Raw genomic sequence first — 13639 nt, 5'->3', positions numbered from 1 at the left:
TAGTGAAAGTAACAATGATTATGGGCAAGTAGTGAAATGTTATTACTATTGTTTCATTAATAAGAGTAAAATATTAGTAGCAGGAGTAGTGAATTGGTCTCAAAATTTATTTCATCGTAATTTTAGGATATGTCATAGAAAAATATATGAATGATAAATTTAAGAGTTATGCAATTTAAAGTAATTTTATTTACTGAAAAAAAATTAATGGTAAGTAGAGGTAGCCCGGGCGAAGCCGGGCACCCATACTAGTACTATATATTAATTCCAGAAACCAAGGGACTTCCATGTAATTAAATAAATCTATATACATTAATTATACTATATAGTTTTTGATGGGGCATATTCTGCACCGCTGACCAAGTCAACATATTGAACAAAGCCAAAGATATCCACAGCAAAGTCAACGACTTAGACAGCCTAGCCGATGCATCCCATCGGCTTGTCACCTGGGTCTCGGCATGGCAACCAGCCAGCCGGGGCGCATATCCACGTACTCATATCCAAGACCCCTCGGCCGGCCTGCCATGGGTCCATCGGCCGAGGGTAGAACGGTCTTTCCACCTGCTAGCCACTTGGCCACTTGGCCACTACGTGACAAAAGGTGAAAGTCTATAAATACTCCTCAACCTTCATTGAGGAAAGTATCCACAAATTAACCTAATAACCACTATTCATCTGGTAATATCTTCCTTATCTCTCTACAATACGCATTTAGCCAAGTAACAACTTACCTCTCTAAGTTTACTGACTTGAGCGTCGGAGTGAGTACGCTCGGCCAAAGCCGAGCCCTCAGTTTGTTCATCGTTTCAGGAGATCGCAAGGAGGATTCAAGCAAGGACATCATTCTACAAGCTACGAGTGGTAACAAATATCTGCTCTGGAATTACACCCGGAACAATTGGCGCCGTCTGTGGGGAAAGACACTAGAAGCTAGTCACATTCATTCCCAAACAAAAAAAAAAACAACACAAAAACCCACCCCAAAAGCTAAGAAGATGTCGAAACAACAAGAGGTATTCGTAAATGACGAAACCGAGCTACACCAAGATGATACCTTCCACCATTCTGGAATTGTGCAGCCCTCCACCGGCGGAGTAATCCAACCGGAATTCGGGATGCCGAATATACCAGATACGCCTCTACCCGCCAACCAGGTCACCATCATGGGACATGTGGTTGACACGGCAAAACTGAAGATGCTCCTGGACCTAATTGGGAGTACATCAGCTCACACTGTCACGCCGACAAGAGCGGCGGAAACCGTCCAGGAGACCAGAGCCAAGAACGTGACTCCGAGAAATTTGAACGGAGCCCTAGGAGAAGCCGACCCTACCAAGACGCCGGGGGAGCCCAAAGTGGACGTGGTAAACCTAAGTCCTACCCGCACTCATGGGAGGACAGCGTCGCCGCGGCACGAACGAGGCATACCTCAAAGAAGCCAGAGGAGTCCGACTCAGCAGAGTCGGAGAAGAAGCCCGAGTCGGAGAAGGAGTCCTTCCCGCTACGAGGGGAGGAGCCGGACTAGGAATGCGAGGAGCCGATCGCCGCGTGTCATTCGACACGTGGTCAGACAGCCCCTCAGTGCCTATGTCCTAGACACCGCCGTGCCAACTAAGCTGAAGTTGCCGGCGTTCACATACAAAGGAGATAGTTACCCAACCGACCACGCCGAGGCTTTCGAGTCTTACATGTCGGTATGGGAACAGCCCGACGAGGTCTGGTGCCGAGTCTTCCCAACAACTTTGCATGGGATGGCTCAAAATTGGTACAAGGGGCTTCCCGACGGCTCGGTATACTGTTTCGCCGACCTAAAGGACGCCTTCTTAGCCCAGTACTCTTGCAACAAAAGGAGGGCCGTGGAGACGTCGGACCTCCTAACTATCAGACAGGAGGAGGGCGAGTCTTTACGAAGCTATGTAAAGAGGTTTGACGGCAAGGTCCAGCAGATTCGGGAGATTAATCCCGAGCTAGCGGCCTTCGCACTGATGAAAGGCCTCCCAGGGGGAGACTTAAAAGATGAGCTCATCAAGTACGGGGGCCTGGGTTTGGATGCCGCCAGGAAAATGGCCGACCGCGCCATCAAGGTGGAAGACTATCACAAAACCTGGGTAGGCCCCAGCGAGGCCGAGCCCTCAGAAAAGAAGAGCCGCCGGGATGACAACCCGGATGAAAAACGCCGTGATAATAACGGGTCACGGTCCGATGAGAGACGTCGTGACAATAACAGGTCACGGTCTGACAGATCTGCCAGGAAACAGGACTCGACGGGCGCCGGGGGGAGTTCGGGAACGTTTTACCAAAGGCATTACCATGATAAAACCCCTCTGGTCGTGTCGGCCGCCGAGGTCTTCGCCCTGAGCAGAAACGAGGGCCAGAAGTGGGAACGGCCCCCAAGCCAAAAGGAGACGGTGACACGAGCCAGTACTGCGAGTACCACGGCCACACCGGTCACCTCACTGACAACTGCCGGCATCTGAAGAATGCCATTGAAGAGCTGATCCGGAAGGGGAGCCTCGGCAAGTATGTCGCCAAAGGCCAAGAGACCGACGCCAGCGGTTCAGATAAGAAATCCGTCTTTCAACGGATAGGAGTGATCCATGTGGTCATCGGGGGCAACGAGAACGGTGGGTCGGCTCATGGGCATAAACGGCACCTAAACGAGCTGTATCAGGCCATCAACTTTGTGCCCAACACAGCGATCCCCGCTTCCAACATTCCCGATATGACTATTGGAAGGAAGGACTACGCGGGAGTCATCGCCCTTCACAGCGACCCGCTTGTAGTCAACTTGGACATATCCAACCACCTGGTAAAGAGGTGCCTGATTGACACAGGCGCCTACACTAACATCATGTTCAGGGAGTGCTTCCTTAGCCTCGGCCTGAAAATCAAGGACTTGAGCCCCTGCACCAACCCACCGCATGTCGGCTTCTCCGGGCGGCCTGGTACCCCGGGTTCAATCGATCACGGTGATGCTCGGCGAGGGGAATGCGGCTAAGAATGTCCTAGCTGAGTTCGTAGTCATTGACGGCTCGTCCGCCTACAACGTTCTCATAGGCCGGGTCACTCTGAGCGAGGCCGACGCAGTGATGTCCATCCGGGCCCTGACACTGATGTATGTCTCGGACCGGGGGGCAGCGCATAAGCTCGTCTCCAAGGACGAGAAGGACATGGTGGTCAACGTCCAAATATCCGCCAGAGGATGCAACATGCAATCCCTCAAAGTGGCAAAGCAGACAGAGAAGGGGAAAAGCCCATCCTTACAACAGGAGGGCGACCTCATGGATGCAACTGACGGCTGACGGGGAAGATGCGCCTTTGATAAGGCATTAGGACACTGATAATCTTGGGAAGACCTTGTATAGCGGCGGAGGTGTCCAAAACAGCTGTGGGCACCCCAACGCATGTTTATATGTAATGAAAAATCGACCAAGTCTTTCATTAAAATGTTCATTTTCCCCACAGTCTCTATCAAGCAACAGACGCCGGCTCACACTGTCAATCCGACAAGAGCGGCAGTCTCTATCAAGCAACAGACGCCGGCTCACACTGTCAATCCGACAAGAGCGGCAGTCTCCGTCAAGAAATAAGCGCCGTCGCAGTCACCCCAAATAGTAGACGCTTCGGCAGTCACTTAAAGTGGTAGACGCTACGTCAGACGCTATCAAGCAACAGACGCCGGCTCACACTGTCAATCCGACAAGAGCGGCAGTCTCTATCAAGCAACAGACGCCGGCTCACACTGTCAATCCGACAAGAGCGGCAGTCTCCATCAAGAAATAAGCGCCGTCGCATCACCCCAAATAGTAGACGCTTGGCAGTCACTTAAAGTGGTAGACGCTACGCGACGCTATCAAGCAACAGACGCCGCTCACACCGCAATCCGACAAGAGCGGCGCCTCCGTCAAGAAATAAGCGCCGTCGCATCACCCTAAATAGTAGACGCTTGGCAGATCACTTAAAGTGGTAGACGCTACGTCGACGCTATCAAATGACGCCGGCTCACACTGTCAATCCGACAAGAGCGGCAGATCTCCGTCGAAATAAGCGCCGTCGCGATCACCCCAAATAGTAGACGCTTGGCGCACTTAAAGTGGTAGACGCTACGTCGACGCTATCAAGCAACAGTACGCCGCTCACCACATCAATCAATCCGACAAGAGCGGCGATCTCCGTCAAGAAATAAGCGCCGTCGCATCACCCCAAATAGTAGACGCTTGGCGATCACTTAAAGTTGTAGACGCTACGTCGACGCTATCAAACAACGCCGCTCACACTTTGTCAATCCGACAAGAGCGGCATCTCTATCAAGCAATGACGCCGGCCACACTCGCCAATCCGACAAGAGCGGCAGCCTCCATCAAGAAATAAGCGCCGTCGCAGTCACACCCAAATAGTAGACGCTTCGGCGATCACTTAAAGTGGTAGACGCTACGTCGACGCTATCAAAATGACGCCGCTCACACCGTCAATCCGACAAGAGCGGCGATCTCCGTCAAGAAATAAGCGCCGTAGCAGTCACCCCAAATAGTAGACGCTTCGGCAGTCACTTAAAGTGGTAGACGCTACGTCAGACGCTATCAAGCAACAGACGCCGGTTCACACTGTCAATCCGACAAGAGCGGCAGTCTCCCTCAAGAAGCAGACGCCGCGACAGTCACGGCCTGCACGGTTGATACTCGCAAAAGCGACCAAGATACCTTAGAAGCGTTTTGAGATACGCACTCTAGACTGCCTCGGCCAAGCCAAGGCAGAAACAAAAGAGACGCTCAATTAATAACGTAAGAAGGCAACTCAAACGAAGACGAGAGAAGACCTCGGCCAAGCCAGAGGCAAAGCGAAAACGCTAAGTACAGTTGAGACGCTCAACTATTAGCACAAGGAAACCCAAAGTGAGATAAAGACCTCGGCAAAGCCGAAGGCAAAAGAAACGAACTCTTATTAGAAATGACCAGTTACAAGTAAGGAGAATACAGACGGCGGCCGTCCCCATAGGGATAAACCTAAACACAACCTACCAAGAGTTTTTACAACCGAACAAGGAAAAGGAAAGTAAAAAGTTACAAATAGGTCATTTGAAGCACCAAAAGATGGCAGAAAGGGAGGGCTTAATAATTGGCTCCAGAACAGCTGAAGCATGATCTGCTGTAAACTTGTTCTCATCAAGCAGCACATGGTTGTGTGTGAGGAGCTGAAGCAGATCTGCTATAAACTTGTTCTCATCAAGCAACACATGGTAGTATGTGAGGAGCTGAAGCTATCCGAGACGCCGGGTGAGCCACTTTATGCCTGTTGCCGCTTGCCATCAGCAGCGGTAGCAACATCTTCTTCAATGGGCAACCCAGCGGCGTTCTTAGCAGCCTCAGCTTCAGCAGCCGCAGCCTTAGCCTCGGCAGCGTCAGCTGCCCTCATTTTCTCGGCTTCCTCTTTGGCCGCCTTAGCCTTCTCAGCAAGAGCTGCTTTCTCCGCGGCCGCCTCTTTCTCTATCTTCACCCTCACCGCCTCCTTGGCCTTCTCCGCCACGGCCTCCTCCTTAGAGTCGAGCTTGTCGTCAAATAGCTCGTCAAATTTGGCCCACGGAAAGGAACCATCCAAAGGGAAGAGCTCCCCAATCGCTTCCCTGGCAGCTTCCTCGGCCAGGTCCCGGTACTGGGCGCACATTTTAGGAAGCATGGCGGTTTGGAGCATCTCAATATCCTCCTCCTTTTGTCTGATCATGGCCTCCTTGCTCCGAATCACCTTCCTCTGGATACCATGCAAGCTCCTGAATTCGTTCCTCTGCTGGAAATAAAGGTCGGCATGCCTCTGAACGAGGTCACACTTCTCCAGCAGCTTCGCAACTTCAGCCGCCGCGGCCTCTGCCTTGGCCCTCTCAGCAAGGACCTCCTTTTCAGCGTCCTCCCTGAGTTTCCTCTCAGCCAAGAGCGCCTTCTCAGCATCTCCCCTGAGCTTCTACTCATTGAGGAGATCCAGCTTCACCTTCACGGCCACCCTCTTGATGGCAGCAAGCTCAAGAGCGGATTGAGCCACGGCCTTCTCCTGCTCCATAATACGAGCACCGGTCAGATCGTTCCACCTCGCCAGCCTCTTGATCAACCTCGCACTTTCTGCTACGAGCTGGGAGGAGGAAGCCTTCTGGGATGAAGACTCAGTGGCGGCATGCTGCTCACCAGCCTGCAGCTGGAAAGCCTTCTGGGATGAAGAGTCCATGGTGACGTTTAGATCACCAGCCTGCACGGGGTTCTCCTCCACTTGCTGCTCAATGAGAGCGGCAGCCGACGGCGATTTATCTACAAAAATGCGATTAAAGCATCAACGTCAACATACATAGACATACCAAAGAGCCTGTCATCAGGAACGCCTAATGAACCAGCTAAACTTGAGCCACAGGATAGATCCATACCATGCTTGGCCTTCTTGGCCGTAGCAGTAGAAGTATCAGCGGCCGGAGCAGACCCTTTCTTCTTACGGACAAGGGGAGATCCATCCGCGTCAGAGTCCCCCCCATCGGTGATATCAACAATCTCCACCGTCTCCTTCTGGACTGGAGGGATGGGGGGTGGAATTGGTGTCGACACCGTCGCCGCCGAAGACTTTGTTCTCCGCGTATGGCGCGGCATGTTACTAGCCACCTTCGCCTGGGCCGCCACCGCATCCAAGCTTTTCAGCTGCTGATCCATGAGATCATTCGGCGGCGTCCTGCGGTCATGAGCTAGGGCCTTTGGATGCAAGTTAGCAACGGTTTTATCTTTATGCAGCCCCATTCTCCTGAGGATATCCTCAGACAGGTCCGGTCCAAAATGGTCTGCGAAGGAAACAACGCAAGAGTTAAGTAGAAGAAATAAATCGAAGTTCGTAAAACAGGAACATTGAGAGCGGTGATGGGCCTCACACCAACCCCACTCACCCTGTGCCAGGGCCGGTATGAGGCCGACATAGCAAAGCGGCTCATCCTGAAGAATGATCTGCGTTGGGGGAATCCATCTTTTCGGCACCCCACCCTTATCCGCCTCGAAAAGCCTCATCGCCAGCTTCTCATCCTCTTTAAGGAGGACCTTGCTGGCATCCATCTTAAGCTTTTTCCGGGTGACCCATCTGTCATGCTCCGCCCTAGTCTCACACCGCAAATTAACTTGGTGCTGGAAGGAACGGGGCAGCGGGTAGTCATCCGGCACCTTAACGTACACCCACCGGTCTTTCCAGTCTTTGCAAGAAGAAAGTTTGTCGACAGAAACATAACCCTGCTCCATGTGCACACTGTACCATCCTACGCGACCAGAGATTGATGGCTAGAGATAATGAAGCCGGCGGAATAAATTGACCGTCGGGGCCTCTCCCTTGAAGAGACAAAGCCAGACAAAGCCGACTATGGTCCTCATAGCCAACGGGTGCAGTTGAGCAACAGCAACGTTCATGGCTCTAATGATGGCCATAACGTATTTATTCAACGGAAATCGGAGCCCGTACTCCAAATGCCGCATGTATACGCCGGTATGGCCCGGCGGAGGACAACAGACGGCCTGACCCTCTTCAGGGATAACAATTTTATATCCCCTGCCAAAGAAGAAATGGCCCTCGAAAATTTTCTCACCAGAACAACTGGCGAGCTTATGAGTCCAAGCACGGTCAAGGCGGACCTTACATGCGTCGCCGTGATCCATAACGTGCTGCCTCCCCTCATTAGGACGAGCCCTTTCAGCATCATCACCAAAATCGTCAGCGTCATCATCGTCATCCTCCCATTCCTCCAAAATTTGAGGATCAACCTCAGGAGAAGGAGACCTAGGGCCCCCAGGCCTCACCGGGACGGCGTCTAGTTTCTCCTCCCCATCAAGATGCGACGGGGAACCCCCCGGCGCAGAAGTACTAGTCCCGGCGTCAGCAGAAGACATGATAACAATGATTACGCAACAAAATAAGAAGGGAGAAAACTTGTTTGTTTACCTTGAAGAAAAACACTCGCCGGATCAAAGACTCTGAAGATTAGAAGAAAAGAAAGCCCTTGAAAGTTCAGAAAGATGAAGATTTTGGAGAAAAATTTGAGAAAATGAAATTGGTGGCCAAAATCACGGAATTATGCCCTATTTATAGGGAAAAGCCCATGAAGAGGGACCAATCAGGACACAGCCCATGAAACGTCAGCCAATCAGCGAACAGACACGTGTCGGACATGCAACCACGGAATGTCAATCGTTGCGACAGTTGAACGTCAATCAACGCAACAGTGAACAAAGCGTCTTCAACACGCCCCTTCATATCTCTTCGCCTATTCATCTTCCTCAACAAATTCCTAGGTATTAGCTCTCCGCCGGCCTCATGATCAACCAAGCCAGGAAGCACCGGCCGGGGGCAATCAAAAACAACCGGCACTATCAACCCTGGTCTCGGCCAGCGTCACTTTCTTGTCCACATCGGATGCCCTTTACGCATCCATGTGGAGGGGGGATATGGTACGGCCTAATAAGAACCAGACCAAAGTAGAAGAAGCCGATGCATCAGAAGAAGCCGATCTGAAAAAATTTTGCAAAATACTTGCGCAGAATATACGCTCAACACACATCGGAGCCCATACCACGGCATAGACTACGCTGGGGGCAAATTGATGGGGCATATTCTGCACCGCTGACCAAGTCAACATATTGAACAAAGCCAAAGATATCCACAGCAAAGTCAACGACTTAGACAGCCTAGCCGATGCATCCCATCGGCTTGTCACCTGGGTCTCGGCATGGCAACCAGCCAGCCGGGGCGCATATCCACGTACTCATATCCAAGACCCCTCGGCCGGCCTGCCATGGGTCCATCGGCCGAGGGTAGAACGGTCTTTCCACCTGCTAGCCACTTGGCCACTTGGCCACTACGTGACAAAAGGTGAAAGTCTATAAATACTCCTCAACCTTCATTGAGGAAAGTATCCACAAATTAACCTAATAACCACTATTCATCTGGTAATATCTTCCTTATCTCTCTACAATACGCATTTAGCCAAGTAACAACTTACCTCTCTAAGTTTACTGACTTGAGCGTCGGAGTGAGTACGCTCGGCCAAAGCCGAGCCCTCAGTTTGTTCATCGTTTCAGGAGATCGCAAGGAGGATTCAAGCAAGGACATCATTCTACAAGCTACGAGTGGTAACAAATATCTGCTCTGGAATTACACCCGGAACAGTTTTAAATCGCTAGCGCCGTGTGATGGACCTGAACAAGGGACTTCAATGTAAATATTATATAGTTTTGGTTAAAAGTATAAATTTAGAGAATATTAGAATATGGCGAGTTTCCTTAAAATAAACGGGTCCCACTTATGGTATTGATTAGTATAAATATGTTAATTATTTAACATACATAAATATAATATAAGTATATGTTATATTTTGGAAACTATTAAAAGCTAATGAAATCAATTCAGATTTCCAAAAAATATAATATTCCATAATTCATTAGATTTGTAATTTAATTAGTAAATAATAATGATTGCTATTAAATAATATTCTAATCTAATATTTCACGTTTATTTAAATATATAACTCTAATACAACTAGATAATCAACACTATTATGATAGTAACCTTCCATGTGAGTAGTAAAAGCAACAATAATATATAGCAACGGGAGTAGTGATAGGCATACTAGCAGCAACGGGAGTAGTGAAATTAACAATAATAAATGCGGGAGTAGTGAAAGAAAAAATAATGACGGCGGGAAGAGTGAAAGTAATAGTAGTCACAACACATGTAATGAAAGTAACAGTAGGAACAACGGAAAGAGTATGAAAAATTAACTAACAATTCGATTTTAAGAAAATATTAATTTATTTAAATATACGAGCTTGACAAAACTAACGGGTTAACCGTAAAAATAGTATGAATAATAAAACAAACAACAGTAACCGAAGAAGTAGTGAACGTAATAGTATTAACAGGGGATGTAGTGAAAGTAATAATATTAACAGCGGGAGAGGTGAACGTGTCTCATAATTTGTTGATTAATTTTACATCTCATCATAATTTCAATATATAAATTGTAAATGTATGTGTTAACCAAATTTAGAGAAATCATATTTCATAGAAATTAAAATTTAAATGTTAAATAAAGGTAGCCCGGGCGTAGCCGGGCACCAAACCTAGTCTAATTAAAAGGCAAGCCAAACAATCTACCATAATCTATATGTCATATTTAATTATAAATGATAATATCTTAAACCACTCTTATATAAAGTAGATTTTGTAAAAAAAAATATAATTATTAGTAATCAAGCAAACCTTATACATTTCATTTCTCCTTACTCCTTATTTATGTTTATATTAAATTTCATAATAATGAAAAAAATGATGCTCAAAACTCAAAAGGCATGAAGCTTGATTCATATTTATACTTATATTAAATTTGATAATAATGAAAATAATCTATAAATCTAATTAAAAGGCAAGCCAAACTATCTACCATAATCTATATGTCATATTTAATTACAAACGATAATATTTTAAACCACTCTTGTATAAAGTAGATTTTGTAAAAAAAAATATTATAATTATTAGTAATCATGCAAACCTTATATATTCCATTTCTCCTTACTCCTTATTTATGTTTATATTAAATTTCATAATAATGAAAAAAATGATGCTCAAAACTCAAAAGTCATGAACCTTGATTCATATTTATACTTATATTAAATTTGATAATAATGAAAAATGATGCCCAAAAGTCATAAACACATCCTCAATTGTTTATATATTTTTGTTGGAAAGCAAAATTTATAAACCAAAATTTTTCTCATCCCTATTGTTAGTAGAACTAAATATGTCACTAATCGTCCTATGATTCTATTCCAATTAAGGTAAATGTATTAAGGTTTCAGATTATTAACTAATTTATTTCTTTTTTAGTGCAAGTTCCATTGGTATGAAGTTTTGATCACATTTTTCAACTTCATCGTATGTATTTGTTTTGTTCTCATTTAGGGTCTACCAAGATTTGTGGTGTTGACCTATTCAAAGGTTAACATACTTTTCTTTCTCTATTTAAGAGGAAGTTTAAGTTAATAACGATAATATTGTATAAAACATATTCCACTGTTTTGTTGGTTGCACTAATTACTGAGTTACTTTTTTTTATAGGGAATTAGGGACGATTCATTGGAGAAAGAAGACTATATGGAGAAGTAAAATATTAGGATTGCTTAAAGAACTATATATTAAAAACTAAGTGTAAGATTGACGACATCAACGTGAATGAGTAATAGTTTGTTAGTTTTTTTTTTCATCTGTATTTTTTATTTTGGTATTTGTTGATTTTTTTCATCATTTTACCTTTGAAAAAAATATCAATCTTTAATTTCTCGACTTTGATCTTTATGTTAACATGTCAATGCCCGTATTTTTTGTACACGATTTATCATGAATTATTCATGAGGTAATCTTATTATGTGATTTGATATTTTATAAAGTCTCAATTACTAGAAACACTATAAACAAATATCCCGTGAATTCACGGGTCACAAAACTAGTTTTACTTTCAATCGGGTTAGATATGAGTGAATTTTTCTCGCTGAAAATAAAGATCAAAAGTGTACGAAAATAAGTCAAGGGAGTAATGGTAACAATGCAATGACTAAGAGGTAAAGTAGGGTTCAAGCACTTTGTTTAATAGAGGGAAAAAGAGGGAAAGTAAGCTTTAAGGTAAAGGGATCGAATAATTAATTAAAAGGTTTGAGATTAAGACGGGTGGTCAACCAACACTAATTGTCTAATTAGATCTATAATTGATGTTAACACTACACTCTCTCTCTTAAGCCTTTTTCATTTGCTTCAACGATTTTCATTTAAAAAGTTTAGGGGGAAAAAAGGTCCTACCGGGAGTCGAACCCAGGTCGCTGGATTCAAAGTCCAGAGTGCTAACCACTACACCATAGAACCCTTGTTGATTAAATTAGCGGATGGTTTCTATTAGTACCAAGCTCCAAAGTGAGAGATTTCTCTGAGTCTCTTAAGGACAGTAGCACACTAGCACCCCATCAAAGATTAGCAAGAATCTCATCAATTAGTCAATACGATACTAGAATGTGATGTATGTTGTGGATTTCGTATGGCTATTAATGGGTGTGATCTTTCGTTAAAAAATAGTTATTGGATCATCGGAAAATGCTTGTAGAATATGTGGCTTGTGGGTATCGCCTATCCCATGTGCACGGCAACCTTCACCAAAGTAAGATATGGGAAACAGATATTACTCTCTATATATAAGTCAGGTATTGTGCAATCTATTAAAATTAGACTTCTTGATATGGGAAAAAAAAATGCTCTCGTTGAGAGTCGAACTCAAGACCTCCCGCTTACTAAACGGGTGCTCTAACCAACTGAGCTACGAGAGCTGTTTGAATATTTTGTTTTCTTCAAATTTATTGTCTCAATAAGGTTTAGTAATCGACAGTGTATACTTTGTAGAATCTATGTACATGAATTCATGAAACACACATTACCGCATACACATAGAGTCATACATCACAAATTCTTTTTAACAAATTTGTGTCGGAATAGAATTTGTATATTACTCCATGTAGTAATTTCTCAGTAATGGAGATTCACGCGTCGACTCGATGAATCTATCTGAACATTATAAGCCTTTTTCCATACAAAAAAAAACAAACAAACAGTTGTGTTATATCACGCATGACTCTATTTAATCCTAACCGAATTATACTCGTATTTATGATAAGATATGACAATAGTTAATCCGAATCGACTATAATTCCACTAGTACAAGACCTCCTCTAAAGCCACTCCTTCAAAACAGACAATTCAAAATTTCAAATTACGTAGAACTGATCACATTATTGCAACAAAGTTAAGTAGCCTTAAACAAATTAAAAAAAAAAAAAAAAAAAAAAAGGAAAAAAATCATGGATAACCAAGGAAGATTTTGTAGAAGCGTACTAATGATTTGTGCATGGATGCTTGTTGTTACAAGTAGCATACGCTTAGGTGCTAAAGCTCAAGAGACTAATAACGTGACCGTGTCGATACAAGGATCGACCTCCATCGCTAAAACGGATGATAATTTCATATGTGCAATGCTAGTATCCTTCATCTTGTATAATAATCTGTCTTCCTTGCGCTTTTTACTCAATTATTTGTGTCGCTTTACGGTTGTCGTCTAATCCTATGTTAATGATTTTTGTAAAATTATTGTAGGATTTACGAAACGAAATACTTTACAAAGCTTTGAAAGGTATATTCGTGGTCTAGATCACTACAAGATCAAATTATGTACAATGTAGGAAAAGCCGTAGGCCAATGCCTAGACTTTTACATATCCAATAATAGTACGTTTGGGTTCGACAACGGTTGCCTAGACATGGATAGATGGGATAAACTTGCTCAATTATTCAATGATGCAGGGTACACAACTTCATAAATCGAATAAAATAATCTGAAATTGCGTGTCTTGAATAAACTTGTCGAAGTAGTTTATATAACAAACTTGAATGAATATCGTTTATATGATGCATTGTTGATATTTTGTAGGGCAAAGATAATATTTGGATTGAATGCTTTAGTCGGAAGGATAAAGATCGATGATGACAATCTATTCGTGGGAGATTGGAACTCATAGGACGCACAAAAGATTTACAGATTATCA

The 13639-nt window shown here is 44.6% G+C and overlaps 2 non-coding genes across 2 annotated transcripts; both read right to left on the bottom strand.

The window, feature by feature from the left end:
• Nucleotides 1-11844: 11844 nt before the first annotated feature.
• Nucleotides 11845-11916, bottom strand: TRNAQ-UUG (transfer RNA glutamine (anticodon UUG)). Its single transcript has one exon. It is a non-coding gene; the product is annotated as a tRNA-Gln (tRNA).
• Nucleotides 11917-12297: 381 nt separating this feature from the next.
• On the bottom strand, nt 12298-12371 carry TRNAT-AGU (transfer RNA threonine (anticodon AGU)). The gene has a single exon. It is a non-coding gene; the product is annotated as a tRNA-Thr (tRNA).
• Nucleotides 12372-13639: the final 1268 nt, after the last annotated feature.

Source organism: Silene latifolia, chromosome 2 (genome assembly GCF_048544455.1).
Source record: "Silene latifolia isolate original U9 population chromosome 2, ASM4854445v1, whole genome shotgun sequence".
Taxonomy (NCBI): Eukaryota; Viridiplantae; Streptophyta; class Magnoliopsida; order Caryophyllales; family Caryophyllaceae; genus Silene; species Silene latifolia.
Note: the sequence above shows the minus strand (reverse complement) of the source record. Positions and strands in the feature narration are given on the sequence as shown.